The sequence below is a fragment of the Dreissena polymorpha genome, chromosome 15 (genome assembly GCF_020536995.1).
Source record: "Dreissena polymorpha isolate Duluth1 chromosome 15, UMN_Dpol_1.0, whole genome shotgun sequence".
NCBI classification, from domain to species: domain Eukaryota; kingdom Metazoa; phylum Mollusca; class Bivalvia; order Myida; family Dreissenidae; genus Dreissena; species Dreissena polymorpha.
Window position 1 is genome coordinate 53,337,272 of NC_068369.1, and position 15,592 is coordinate 53,352,863.

At 35.7% G+C, this 15,592-nt stretch overlaps 1 protein-coding gene across 7 annotated transcripts in view; it reads left to right on the forward strand.

The window, feature by feature from the left end:
• The first annotated feature begins 4,510 nt into the window (after positions 1-4,510).
• The window catches only part of LOC127859291 (signal transducer and activator of transcription 5A-like), a 68,592-nt gene continuing 57,510 nt past the window's right edge, over positions 4,511-15,592 (forward strand). For 6 of the 7 annotated variants that reach the window (XM_052396533.1, XM_052396537.1, XM_052396538.1 and 3 more), the window contains exon 1: positions 4,518-4,641. The gene's annotated coding sequence lies outside the window, so the exon portion shown is untranslated. Of the gene's footprint in view, positions 4,642-15,592 lie in introns of all 7 variants that reach the window. The other variant, XM_052396534.1, reaches the window with a different exon arrangement.

Consider the following 15,592-nt stretch of genomic DNA (forward strand, 5'->3'; position numbering starts at 1 on the left):
ATTTATTGCGTAGAGAAAAATAACACTATTTGCACACAAAATGTGCAATGTCATGCTTAGTTTCCAAGAGTCCAATTTGACTATACACAATTTTGACATGAGAGACATTTTGAAATAACCGTGGAATATGGTGTCATCCATGCCCTATATACACATGTCGTTTTATCCTATATTGGGAGGCGTAGACAAAAAAGATATGCGTGCGTGCGAACGTGCGTGCGAACGTGCTTTGTGCGCACAACACCTACATTTTGTATGCAATTTTCGGCAAACTTTTACAGAATAATTATCTTTAACTGTCACAGTGCATAATTTTATTTTTTTGGAATTTAGATTTTGTTCAAAGAAGTTGCCGCTTTTTGTTTTAAATTAACTATCAAAGCTTCTTTGTCAACTCAGTGCTCTTTAATTAAAATAACTATCAAAGCTTCTTTAGCAACTCCTCCTACATAAGGCTTTCCATTCCCATCTTACTTATACCGAATAATTATCTGCAGTGATTCAGCGCATGTGAATCGCTGTTGAGTTCTCACGATTCTGTTATTTTAATGGAGTTATTTTCCTTTGTGTTGAATTACATTTAAAAGCTTCTATGCGCAACTCCTCACATTTTTGTTTGTATTTCATTGTCGTCAGACTAGTACTGACAAATTGCCTCAGCGCATATTTTCAAGGTTACATAATTGCGTTATTTGTAATGAGGTATTATCATTTGTTAAATTATAGGGCGTTTTAATTGCATTGTTTTCTCGAACATTAACATGCAAATTCTAACTGTACCCGTTAGCAACATTGTGTCCGTTGCGAATGGAACACTGTTTGTGACAGCTTCTTGTTTATCCCATTAGTATAGATTGTAAACTACTTTTGTGATTTTTTGTTCAGTTGGTTCTAATATAGTACTAATATAGTTTTGTCAGATATAAAAAAGTGAAACTTCAGCGGCTGCAGCAGAATTGCATTCTTATTATAAACAATTTCGTGGTCCTTTATTTAAGGCACGTGACCAAGTGCCAAAACATAACCGCACAATATAAAACAGCATACACCCATAGTAGAATAAAGCTGAGGTCACCGCATTGGAACGGTCAATACACAGCACTAGGGGTTTAAACCGGTTTTAGAAGATGTCTTCGTACAGTTCGTGATAAATTGTTCAGCCCGCGATTTTACAATGAAACGGACCGGGCGCAGATTTACTTTAAGCATATTTTATTTCCAGAAGCAAATAATGCCATCGTACAATTATATACATTTTGCCCACACTTACATAATTGAAAAAGGGTTGGAACTTAAATTCCTCAATATAATCGTGGTATTTTCCTTGCGATAGATTTAACATATTATGATGGTGACAGACAAACATAAATGAAAATGATGTAATTTACACATTATACAGTGGAGAACATTAAATGAAATAATTATTTTAATTTCATTCGGGACATGATGACAATAGTACCGCTAATTATAACAGTAGTTACAAATAATAATTGTTCTAATACTATAGAGTTTTCCAGGTTTAAGTCACGTGATGTACATAGGTGACGGTACCATAAACATGCAGACACGGGAGCTCTGCGCTCTTTCTCATACCAGCTTTCCATCGTGTTAAATCTATTGTATTCACATACTCTTATATTGGTGCTTATTAAAAGTAGTTAGAACACTTCAGTGTCGTTCTTTATGAACACCAACAGACAGAAAACAATAATCAAAACAACACAGTAATTATAATTAATATTATTATTATGATAATAATATAAATATATCATAGACGGTAAAGGATATTATTGGTAGTAATAATAAGTCCTTCAAAAAAAAAGGAAAAAAGTGTTAGCTAAGCAATAAACGTTTAGTCGTTATAATCTACTTTTTAACTTCGTTTTATGCAGGTGTTGTTTTTATTATTTAACAAGGGCTTACCATAAATGGGCCGCTCACAATTAAGGGGGTGAAACGATCGTCGCGCAGTAAAAAGGGCTAATCGTTGCAAACGGTACGCATGACAATGAAAGAAGTTCTGTTCACATTTCAATATCATTTTCCGCACGCATATAGGGGAGTGTTTTTTAAAATGATTAGTGAATACGTCCGAGTTTAGGTTACTGCAATTACATCTTGAACGGGCATGTAGAATTGATGAATGTCTATTTCTAGTGTAGAAGTGGTATCGAATTGAGCGAAAGAAAATTGAAACAAAACAACAATCATATACGTATGAAAGGCTTGTATTTGTGGGGATGTTTGTGTATGTTTTGCAAAAGTTATGATATAAATACGTGCTTGTTTTGACAATTTAAAACAAAACAAAATATGTGTTGTTAAATCTTAACAGAGAGTGGAGCAGCATATTGTTCTGTTCGTTTTTAAATTTTGATTAATATTGTTATTATTTTGCAACTCGTATATGTTTTGCTAGATTTTAACAAAGGCCTTTTGTTCAATATCACATATTTAAAACTTGCAATAAGAATCACATTATGGCATCCATATCATGACAAATCGGGTATTGGAAACGGTCCATTCCTAATGTTGATAAAAGTTAATTGTGACCCAACCCTTTTGCACTAGTACACATTATCTTTTTAAATGTTCTTCTTGTATTTTAAAGCAATATACACTTTTTTTTAAATAATTATACACATTTTGTAATGATGCCCTCTTGAAGCCAAAGAGTATTAACGGAATGATCTGTCAGTAGTCTTATGTTCTCACATTTAATGTGCATTGTTCTTGTACGTCCATTCTCTTCACACTAGTGAAATTATAAAGCGCTATATGGAATGGGCTATAATTTTTTTACGAAGCTATACGAAACAATTGTTAGGCCAACAATAGGCTACGTAGCTGCAATATGGAAAATTCGGGAATTTTCATCTATAGATTCCGCCCATCACAAAGCCTGTCGTGTATGGAGATATACACAGAGACAGCAGCGACAGGAGACATGGGATGGACCTCGCCGCATATTCGACAGTCGAAATCTGTGCTAGGATATTGATTTCGCCTAAACAGTATGGATGCCAACAAACTTAAGAAACAGTATTTTAACTACTTTACTAAACAGGGCGAACGACGAAACCATTGGAGCAAATCGATAAGAACATCAGTCAATACACAACTGCAAAATGCCGCTTTTGACCATGGTCATCTATACAGCAAAGATCAACTAAACTCAATAATTAATAGCTATCAACAAGCCATGTTGAACACATTTTAGCGTAAATTGGAAGACATCGTTAATAGAGAACATCATCGAATACGCGAAAATCGGGGTAATAAACCTCGGAGCAATAGGCAGTTTAAGACAAAGTTCACTGTAGAGCCATTCGTCGAGTGTAATACGATAAGTCGAGCACAACGTACTGAATTGGAAAATTCCGCTGTGGTGTTGCACCTCTTCGTATAAAAACATGACGTTATGGAGGTGTACCGGAAATTAAACGATATGGTTTGATCTTTATCTATACAGATTTTGTACTGCTTTACTGTGTTTTTGTAAACAATTATACGTTAATAAATTATTATGTCTGTCTGTCTGTCACAAGTTGTCAACACTTATCTTTTCAAAGATTAGGAACTAACAGATCTTGGAAAATTGTTCACACATTCTCAACAGAAAATATAACAACCCTTTAATTACAGGTATACCTTTAAATTGCATTAAGTGCGATTAAGTTCGAGGTAACTTTATCTGATCAGTAAAAATTGTTTATTTTCAATACCTTGAAATTGGAAAAAGGTATATATATATATATATAGTTTTGTCGAAGGAACAAAGATCTGTAAATAAGCATTTATAAACAATGATTATTTATAGATCTTTGGTAGGTAGTTTATATGCAGAACTAGCATTTAAAAGTTTTTTGTTACAAATTTGGTATTTTCTTAAAAGAACATATAGGTCACAATTTGCCCAGAGCGTGCACATCGCCGCTGAGCTTGAATTACAGCATACGTCAAAAGTATTTAATAAATTATGAATGCACGCTATCGAATATATATATAATCCGTAACATTCTTCTGTTTACAATTATGGTTAAAAGACTAGTATGGTATACCTTTAAATGTTAGCCCTAATAATTTTCTCTTAACATGCGTAGCATCAGTACATTATTCCCCAATTTATAACCAATTTAATAATGTGGTGCAATAATCTTTAATCATGTAACAAGTAGGTCTTCAGTTACTTGTAACTAATTAATACACCATTTAGGGTTACATGGGGTGGTATATGATAGTTAAACCAAACAGTATGAAGTTCGAAAAGTCTCATCATCGACCTTCTTAATTATCTGCTTTGTTTTTATTAGGTAGTACACGAATATCTATTTAATCTCTGAACGCTTTTTGAAGACATATTGTGTTACATTGTCACTCATTTTAATCACTATATGATGTTATGAGGCCGGGTACCAGTGGATTATTTTGCGTCTAAAATTTGTGTATATTATCACGTAACCTATTTTTGTAACAAGGATGTTAATTGGACAGATTGGTTTTGATTGACCAATGAACCCAACGTTATCAAAATGCTCTGATACAATTTCCTAGAAAATGGGTCGTTTTCTTATTAAGTGAAAAAACCCACCACAACTTCTATTACATGTTTGTGGCTAGATTGTCTACTTTTACAGTAAGGTAATTATCTTTCTTACAGTCAATTTCCCTTTTACCTGCACGTTATTCATCTAGGATAGATTTCGAAACTTTAAGTTTGCACTGCATTTGCTGGATCAATCATGATGTTTTGTTTGTGGCAGTGGCTAGTCGTACGGCGATTAGTCCATATAAACGGACTCCCAGAGCCTTTGATAATTTTTCTATGGCGGCTCTGGCAGTCCATATGCACCCCTTCATAAACATGGGTGCAGTTCTGCGCAGCGAATCGGTGCACTTAACTTAACAGACGTCGTTTGAGACAAATTGAGGAAAATAATGAATAAACTTCATAAACATGTTAGCCTCTTTTCCTATACATTCGACCACCTAAGGATTGAATCTTGCGCATGCGCGTTGTAAGGAAATATGATGAACTTAAACTGTGCTTAATTCATAGCCTGACATTCATTTGATTGTATTTCAACACAAAAGTTTAAAACAATTGATGCATAAATTTTGTTTTATTTGCCTTTTGACCTTAACAACCGGATGTCAAAATCAGCTGGAGTTTCCTATACATTCGTTGCTTTTCATTGGCTCCTTTATTTGCGCACGGTGGTGGGGTTCTCGACGGGGAAATAAGTTGTGATCAGGGCTTTCCTTTGACCCGAGCTCCCGGGTTTGGACGCTTGTAAGTTACAGAAGACCCCTTTTTGACTCTTGAGAAAATTACGTCATGCGTCACATTTGACCCGGGGGAATATACCGACTTGCGTCAACGAGATCAAAAGTTGTTAAGACTAAGCGATAATTGGCTCGGGGCGGAGTATCTCATTTAGTACGCGCTAATCGTTAACGCCCGTTTCCAATCATCGAAGCACAAGTCCACCCAGTAGGCGGAGTTTGGTTAATTAAGAAATCTAGTATTGACCAATTAAAACACTGCTGGTTCGATGACGCGTGTATTAACTTTCCATTATTTATCATAGCGTTTGTGATCAGCTGTTTGCGGAAAAGACGTGTATTAAACCCACCTAGTTGCAATAATCCAACTCCCAGCTATTGACCCTCTGAGCTGTACGTATGTACTCATAAAAGCTCAGAGCATTTAAGAAGAACTATAAACCCACTAAAACAGAATGGACTCATCCGCGTCAGTTTTAATAATGTTCAATATTAAATAATAACATCCATATCCACAGAACACCGTAAAGCATATTTTGAGATATTTCTTACTTATCACTGTTTTACTTCATGATTGCTCAGTTCAAAGACGCGCGAAAGTTATGCTGGCATATGTACTGTCTACAACGTCAAATTACACGCTCTGCATCAAAGTTGCTAAAAATAACTATAGAACCGATATAACTGACCTTGTGGCAAAGTGACAATTTTTGCATGAGCTAATTGATTGCAAAATACATGTAGGCGTAATAATTGACCGTTTGAGAAGGCATAGAAAACGGCGTGTTTGTCGCACGTCTTCAGTGAAGATGGCACATGAAATAATTAAAGGGCGTCGGAATTTTTGATGGGATTAAATACGGAGGCACCTTTATCGACGAGTAGAAATAATTTCCTTTTATAGTTTACCGATTTATATAGGCTATTGTGTTTAGGTACCACCCGTATGTTGTTGTTTTTTTTGTGATAGCCAGCGGAAATGTTTTTTTTTTCACATTTTGTATTTCATTCTTAATTTAATAGCCACGCGAAACGGTCAAACAAAGTTATTGGATAAAGTGTAATTGTGCAAAGTGTAATTGTGCTTGTGCATTCGGAAAATTTCGCAGAGAAACCTTTTTGAATTCGGAATAGGTAGTAACTCTGAAAGTGTGTGTAAGACGCCAACGACAAAGCGTACTTTAGATCTAAATGACAGTGCCCCTAACACCCCCAAACGTGCGAAAGAAGAACATATGACATATTACTCTGCTGTATACATGAAGTTAATGTTGTATTAGAATACATGTTTTGTATTTATTAATCATTGAAATATTGTGTTTAAATGCATAGTGTTGTAGTGACAGTAAAATGTAAGAAATATATGTTAACATACATGTATCTTTTTATTTGTTGCTTTTTATATATTATATCTCAGTAATTTGCTTAAATTGCAAAAAATCATTGACTGTCCTGCGTTATTATTAGGACTCTCAGAAGTTTGATTTTGACTCTTGAAAATATGGTCCCAAGAGTCCTTGACTCTTGAGATTTGAGGTCTAAGGAAAGCCCTGGTGTGATGAAGAAGAACGGAATGCTATTTGAATTTTGTAAAAAAGTATCAATTTTAATAATCTAACAATAATGCGTAATAAACATGATCAGCAGAACCTAGCAGATTTCACACTTTCAGTATTCAAACAATCATCTGGTGGATATAGTCTAAGTTTAACAATAATAACAAAACAATTAGGGTAGTAGTTTTCACACCACACAGTGACTAACTTGGTCAACTTGAAAAAAGTACAAACATTTTGAAGAAAACATTTTTATGCCCCCCTTCGAAGAAGAGGGGGTATATTGCTTTGCTCATGTCGGTCGGTCTGTCGGTCGGTCCGTCCACCAGGTGGTTGTCAGACGATAACTCAAGAACGCTTGGGCCTAGGATCATGAAACTTCATAGGTACATTGATCATGACTCGCAGATGACCCCTATTGATTTTGAGGTCACTAGGTCAACGGTCAAGGTCACGGTGACCAGAAATAGTAAAATGGTTTTTAAATGATAACTCAAGAACGCATACGCCTAGGATCATGAAACTTCATGGGTAGATTGATCATGACTTGCCGATGACCCCTATTGATTTTGAGGTCACTAGGTCAAGGTCACGGTGACCTGAAATAGTAAAATGGTTTCCGGATGATAACTCAAGAACGCATACGCCTAGGATCATGAAACTTCATGGGTAGATTGATCATGACTCGCAGATGACCCCTATTGATTTTGAGGTCACTAGGTCAAAGGTCAAGGTAACGGTAACCCGAAATAGTGAAATGGTTTTTGGATGATAACTCAAGAACGCATACGCCTAGGATCATGAAACTTCATAGGTAGATTGATCATGACTTGCAGATTACCCCTATTGATTTTGAGGTCACAAGGTCAAAGGTCACGGTGAATTGGTGATATTTTGAGATACATTTGCTCTAATGTTGAAATTTATTGAAATGCAAACTCGTTATTTGATTTATAAATGTTGTTCCATCATGCCAAGGTATTTATTTTTTACTTCATTTGAAATATGTATTACAGGAAATAGTTTTAGTTGTCTTTAATATCATTTCGATGTTAACATTGCAACATGTAACATTTAACAATACAGAACCAATGATAAGAACACAAAAATCAATTATTGGAGTGTTAAAAACTCCATTAACAATCTACGAAGATGTAAACAAATTATAACGCCGGAGCACAGAAGTTAATAATAATTAAATAATAATAATAAGGATACCCAAATCTACCAAAATCTTGTTAATAATAATCATGTTTGTGTGATGGGCACTATTGTTTTGTTTATGCTTCATCTTTACTCGTGACTATACATATATGTAATAATCCAATATAAATATAGATTACACACCACTACTAATTTCTGTTCTGGCCACTATGGTACCTGTTGTGAATGTTACGTAACGTTATTTGGTTTAAACTTATTTTTTACGACATAGTAACATATTCACAAGTTACATGACATTGACATAGGATTGGGCTGAAAGGCGAACCTTAGTGGAGCCCTATCCTGATAAATAATATATTTACGCATGACATTATGTCATGACGTCGTAGTAAATTGACAATACAAGATGCAAAATGCAACTTACAAGTCCAAAAAACATAATACAGAATGCAACGTATATACAAGTCCACTAACATTGATGGAAAGAAACATAAGCAATTACAGGGGAAAAGAAATAGAAACTTAGGGGGGAAAAGGAAACATTCACAAATCACACCAATGTGATTGGTCTTATCTCAATAGGACCAATTTTGGATTGGTCACTTAAAGCTTTCTAGTAATGATACACTCGCTGTGACATACACTTCTGCGGTCGCGGTCGCCTAAAGTGCTGATCTGGATGGGGAACTCGTCTGTCTGTCCATCCGTTTGTTCGTGCGTCCGTCCATTCCTTCGTTCGTTAGTGCGTCTGTTCGTTCGCCCGTCTGTTCGACCCTTTATTTGTGCGCCCGTCCGTTCGTCCGTCGTTCCTTCGTTCGTGCGTCCGTTTGTTCGTTAGTCCGTTCCTTTGTTCATCCGTCCCTTCTTTCGTTCGTCTCTCCGTTCGTTCGTTCCTCCTTTAGTCCACCCGTTCCTTCGTTCTCACGTCTGTGCATCCGTTTATTTGTTAGTCCGTTCCTTCGTTCGTCTGTCCCTTCTTTCGTCCGTCCGTGCGTTCGTCCGTCCGTTCATGGCTTCATGCGTCCGTTCATCCGTCTGTTCCTTCGTCCTTCTGTCCCTTCATTCATCCGTCCGTCTGTTCATTCCTCAATTCGCTTATCCGTCCGTTCGTTCGTTCCTTTGTACGTCCGTCCTTTTGTTCCTTACGTTCGTGCGGCCTTTCACTCGTACATAACATAACATGAACTTTGTTCAGTCTGTGCGTCAATGTCACCTATCACCCTTATCGTTACTGTCTCTCATAACGCCTCACTGTGGTGTGGTCTTATGTCAAATATATATATCATGGTCTGATGTGCGGATGTAGTATCTTAAATGCGGCACATGTAATACAATAATTAATTCAAGCAGGTACACTTAACCAAAAAAACACGATATTTCTTTATTTCCGTTACCAGTTTAAAAAAGATGGTATTACTAAAAAGTAAAACAGATTAATGCACTTGGCCGCTAGATGAATAATGTTATACAATTATTCTGGGCAAATTTATTGTTTCAAAACATTTTTTGTTGGTGATGTTATTCACGTCCAATAAATACATCAGTTCTTCTTATGAACCTGATGCCTGTTGTCTGCTACTGTTTCTTATCATAATTGTATATACTACAAATTACAATACACCATCAGCGGCCGAGCGCTTGGCCGCTAATTTTTTTGTGTGGATTGCATCAAATAGGTCAAATTCCGATTGTATTACAAAAAACTGCTTTTTTATAAATATGTCAAGCACGTAACAAAAAAAAAAAGATATTTCCTTATTTAATGTAGCATTTTGCAAAAGTAAAGCGCTTTATATATAACAATGTTTTATTATTTCTTTCCGGTTGAGTAAAAAAATAAAATAAAATAATGTATAACATATAATATTTGTGCATAATTTATAAAAAGAAATATAATAAAACACGTGATGTTTTATAATTTTGTTAAGTACGCGTGCATTGAACATTGAGTTAAGCAAGAGATGGGAATTAAATTACCGTACACATAATTAAGAACTGAAACTATTCTGTCAGCTTGATATATAAATCATGTTTCATCGCGCCAATATATTCATTGTTTCAAAAATTGTGTATAAAAGCAAAACGATTGAAATTATGTCCGAAACCCAGCTTTTCACATAAAATGACCTTTAACATAACGCCAGCAGACCCGATTGAATACAAATTCATTTATTCCAATCAGGTAAATAACAAATACAATAATAAAACAGGGGAAGTCTACACTGTGTATTAGCAACCTGCTGTGATGATCCCTATCTTGTCAGCTCAATAAACAGGCACCTGGCTACTGTACTGGAAGAAAAGGATTTACTGCCAAAATAACTGATTTCATTTATTGCTAAATTGTTGTGTACATTTAAAATTAACAACGTGAATGGATCAATATCACCGTTGCACATTTTTATTAATTTCACAGTAATCTGTTCTTTAAATAGTAATTAAAGACGGCGCTAATAAAGAATAAAGTGTGAAGGTGGATATTAAGAAATAAGATCCATTTTCGCATGACACTGGCAGTATAGAATGTAGTCTTATATAAATAATACACATTTAAGACATGGATAAAATATAAATAAGACACATTTGAATCTCTCATTTCTTAAAAAAAATAAGCACGTAGTCACAAATAAATAATGAGATACATTAAAGAAACAAAAAAAATATATATAAGATACATTTGCATATTTCATTTCTTAAAAAAAAGCTTGTGAATCTGAAGCAATACATTTACTGACACATTATTCTAAAAGTCGACAGACAACATAAGTCCAAAGAGGGAACCACAATTAAATAAGATCCATTTTCGCATGATACTGGTTGAACGTTGAGTTAAGCGAGAGGTGCGAATTAAATTACACACAATTAAAACCTGATACTATTCTGTCAGCTCGAATTGTGCTAACATCATTAACTCAATAGTAACCACAAATTTACCAAGTTTATTGGAACCTTATAGGAATAATTCATGCGTGTCTGAATTAATCAGTTTTTAAGTCAGCCATACTTCAGGTCATCAAAATGTAAGGTATGTATTTTCTTGCATTTTTAGCTCACCTGAGCGATAGCTCGAGGTGAGCTATTGTGATCACTCAGCGTCCGGCGTCCGTCCGTCCGTAAACAATTTGTAAACATCTTCTTCTACTAAACCATTGAGCCAATTTCAACTAAATTTCATGTGGAGCATCCCTAGGTCATGGGACAAAAGAATTGTTAAAAAAAAATTGATAACATAACCAAGATGGCCGCCATGACCATATATGGTAAAAACCTTAAAAAATCTTCTTGTCAGAAACTGCTCATCAGATTTTCAAAAAATTTCACAGGGATGACCTTTGAGGGCTCCCCTGAAAAAGTTGTTCAAAGAAATTTGATTCGTCAAAAAACATGGCCGCAGGAGCTCGTTGAACTTTGCATGTTTATTCGTTTTTGCCTATTTTGTGAAAACTTTCAAAAATCTTCCACATTTTATGTCCGATCCTTTCCAAATTTGCACAGTGTCTTTATATCAATGAGGACACGAACCCTACAAAAAATGAGCATTATTGGTCCATGAAGTACAGAATTACCTCCCCTTGAATTGAGAAAATGGTGTTAATGCAATAAAGTCCAAATTTTTCATCCAATTCTTTCCAAACTTGTAAGGATTTAGCATGGTTCAAACAAGGGAAACAACTACAGTTTATGCATGTTCTTTTTATTACAGATTTGCCTCCCTTTAATTCATTCAAAATCTCATTTTACAGCAGAGATTCCAAATCTGACCTGTAAATGAGCCCCATATTTACTGCTGGTGCTATGTTACCTTTTCCCATTTGATCATTCTTAAGTATTGGTCTTGTAATGCTGCTACTGCTACTGCTTCTGCTACTACTACTACTACTACTACTACTACTACTACTACTACTACTACTACTACTACTACTACTACTACTACTACTACTACTACTACTACTACTTCTACTACTACTACTACTACTTCTACTACTACTACCACAACTACTACTACTACTACTACTACTACTACTACTACTACTACTACTACTACTACTACTAGTACCACTTACCACCACCACCACCACCACCACCACCACCACCACGTCTACTATAACTACTTCTACTACTACTGCCACTACTACTACTACTTTTACCACTACTACTACTACTACTACTACTACCACTACTACTACTACTACTACTACTTCTACTACTACTTCTACTACTACTACTACTACTACTACTTCTACTACTACTACTACTACTACTACTACCACTACAACTACTATTACTACTACTACTACTACTACTACTACACCACCACCACCACCACCACCACCATTCACAGTGACAAAAAACGTATTCACACAATGGCTGCTACTACAACTTATAGCCCATATAGGGGGGCATGCATGTTGTACAAACAGCCCTTGTTTCTATGGGATTTTAACCACAACTGTTCATGTTTATCTCCGACACATATTTTTAGGTCACCTGTCATGAAGTGACACAGTGAGCTTATGTGATCGTGTGATGTCCGGCGTCCGTTGTGCGTGCCTGCGTGTGTCCGTGCGTCCGTCCGTCAACAATTTGTTTGTGTAGACAGTAGAGGTCACAGTTTGCATCCAATCTTGATGAAATTTGGTCAAAATGTTTATCTTGATGAAATCCGGTTTGGGATTGTATTTGGGTCATCTGGGGTCAAAAACAAGGTCACTAGGTCAAATAATAGAACAACCTTCTGTAGACAATAGAGGGCACAGTTTTCATCCAATCTTTATGAAATTTGGTCAGAATGTTTATCTTGATGAAATCTGGGTTGGGATTTTATTTGGGTCATCTGGGGTCAAAAACTAGGACACTAGGTCAAATAATAGAAAAACCTTGTGTAGACATTAGAGATCACAGTTTTCATCCAACCTTTATGAAATTTGGTCAGAATTCTTGATGAAATCTGGGTGGGATTGTATTTGGGTCATCTGGGGTAAAAATCTAGGTCAAATAAATAAAAAAAACTTGTGTTGACAATAGAGGTCACAGTTTTCATCCAATATTTATGAACTGTGGTCAGAATGTTTATCTTGATGTAATCTGGATTGGGATTGTATTTGGGTCATCTAGAGTCAGGAACTAGGTCACTAGGTCAAATCATAGAAAGACATTGTGTAGACAATAGAGGTCATAGTTTTCATCTGATCTTAATGAGTCAGGTGAGCGATTCAGGGCCATCATGGCCCTCTTGTTAATATGTTCTTTAGGTAAAATTACTGTGGGAAAGAAAACACATTTTTGTATTCAGCAAATGTGAATATTCATAAAATTCTACTAAGTTAGTTCCTCGAGGAAAGTGTGCATTTCATGCATAATTTATTCAAATCGAACATTTATTTTTACGCGTAATATGATTTTATAAAAAACACACACAAACAAGTTATATTGTTAATGTTTAATAATTGAAACAATACAAGAAGGGGTGAGATCGGCAATGTAAATAAAACGATTTTCAGTTAGCCTACGGTACGGATTTTATTCCCCCAATTTTTTTTTGCTTCAAAAACTTTTTTTCCCGTTTTTTTTTTGCTTCAAAAAGTACATGCGCGTTAAACACAAATGCGCCTTATACACAACGTTTTACGGTACCAGTATTTATAACTGCTCCTGTATATATATGCATATAAACGCATGTCCTTATCACTCGATATTTGTTATGTTCATGATGAATTTGCGATTTTAAAATAACTTGACACAAATGATTACCATGTGGAGACATGTGTTGCACAATTTTAACACCCGTGCCTTAAGCTCCAAAGGTCAAGATGAAACATAAAGATCAAAGCGAAAGAATGGCAATTCTACCAGAGGGTTTAATCCCGTGACGAGAATGATTTCAAATTCCAAAATGATTGGGAGTGTAATGTAACAAAATTACTGTGCACAGAGGATGATCTTTGACAATGTTACGCACCAAATATTTTTATATTCACGAAGGTAAAGGATACATGTGAAGGTAACTAACAGAAGGCTAAGTTCACCAATAAACGGTGATGCAGTTTTTTTCACTAGATTGATAATATGCAGCGAGTCAGTGACATAGAATACTGCTGCCTATATGTTAAGGATTAATTGAAATAATAAAAAGAACATATCATTCTAAAGTCAGTTCATCAGTATGTCAGTACAATCTACGGCATATGCCAGTGCATGTGCAAAATAGTAATACATTAATTAAGAAAATGATACATGTACATGTCTTCTTCTTCGTCACTTATATTTGAAGAAGATAACGTTCAAAGAGGCATCTATATCAATATTATCTTACCATCCGTGGTATTAAATGACTTCTTTTTAAAAAAGTTTCCTAAATTCTTTAGGTTTTTAAATCGCATTTCTTTCATTCTAAGAAATTGATTTTTTTTTAAATTACGCTTAGATTGTCTGCACTGATAGATCTACGAATAATCTTTTTTCGCTAAGCTAGCATGTCTACTATTACTAAATTAATCTTTGCATAGGCATAGGTCCTGGCATAAGCGATAAAATCCTGTATCTGTTAAAACACTATAGTTATTATCTCATTTAACGTTATAGCTTTCAGCGTTTATTACATGAACATATTTATTATGCCCCCCTTCGAAGGAGAGGGGGTATATTGCTTTGCACATGTTGATCGGTCGGTCTGTCGGTCCGTCCACCAGGTGGTTCCCGGATGATAACTCAAGAACGCTAAGGCCTAGGATCATGAAACTTCATAGGTACATTGATCATGACTCGCAGATGACCCCTATTGATTTTGAGGTCACTAGGTCAAAAGTCAAGGTCACGGTGACCCGAAATAGTAAAATGGTTTCCGGATAACTCAAGAACGCTTATGCCTAGGATCATGAAACTTGATAGGTAGATTGATCATGACTTGCAGATGACCCCTATTGATTTTCAGGTCACTAGGTCAAAGGTCAAGGTCACAGTGACCCGAAATAGTACAATAGTTTCCGGATGATAACTCAAGTACGCTTATGCCTAGGATCATGAAACTTCATAGGTAGATTGATAATGACTGGCAGATGGCCTCTTTTGATTTTCAGGTCACTAGGTCAAAGGTCAAGGTCATGGTGACCCGAAATAGTAAAATGGTTTCCGGATGATAACTCAAGAACACTTATTTCTAGGATCATGAAACTTGATAGGTAGATTGATCATGACTCGCAGTTGACCCTATTGATTTTCAGGTCACTTTATCAAAGGTCAAGGTCACGGTGACCCGAAATAGTAAAATGGTTTCCGGATGAAAACTCAAGAACGCTTATGGCTACGATCATGAAACTGCATAGGTACATTGATCATGACTCGCAGATGACCCCTATTGATTTTGAGGTCACTAGGTCAAAGGTCAAGGTCATGGTGACCCGAAATAGTAAAATGGTTTCCGGATGATAACTCAAGAACGCTTATGCTTAGGATCATGAAACTTCATAGATACATTGATCATGACTCGCAGATGACCCCTATTGATTTTCAGGTCACTAGGTCAGAGGTCAAGGTCACGGTGACCCAAAGCAGTAAAATGGTTTATGGATGATAACTCAAGAACGCTT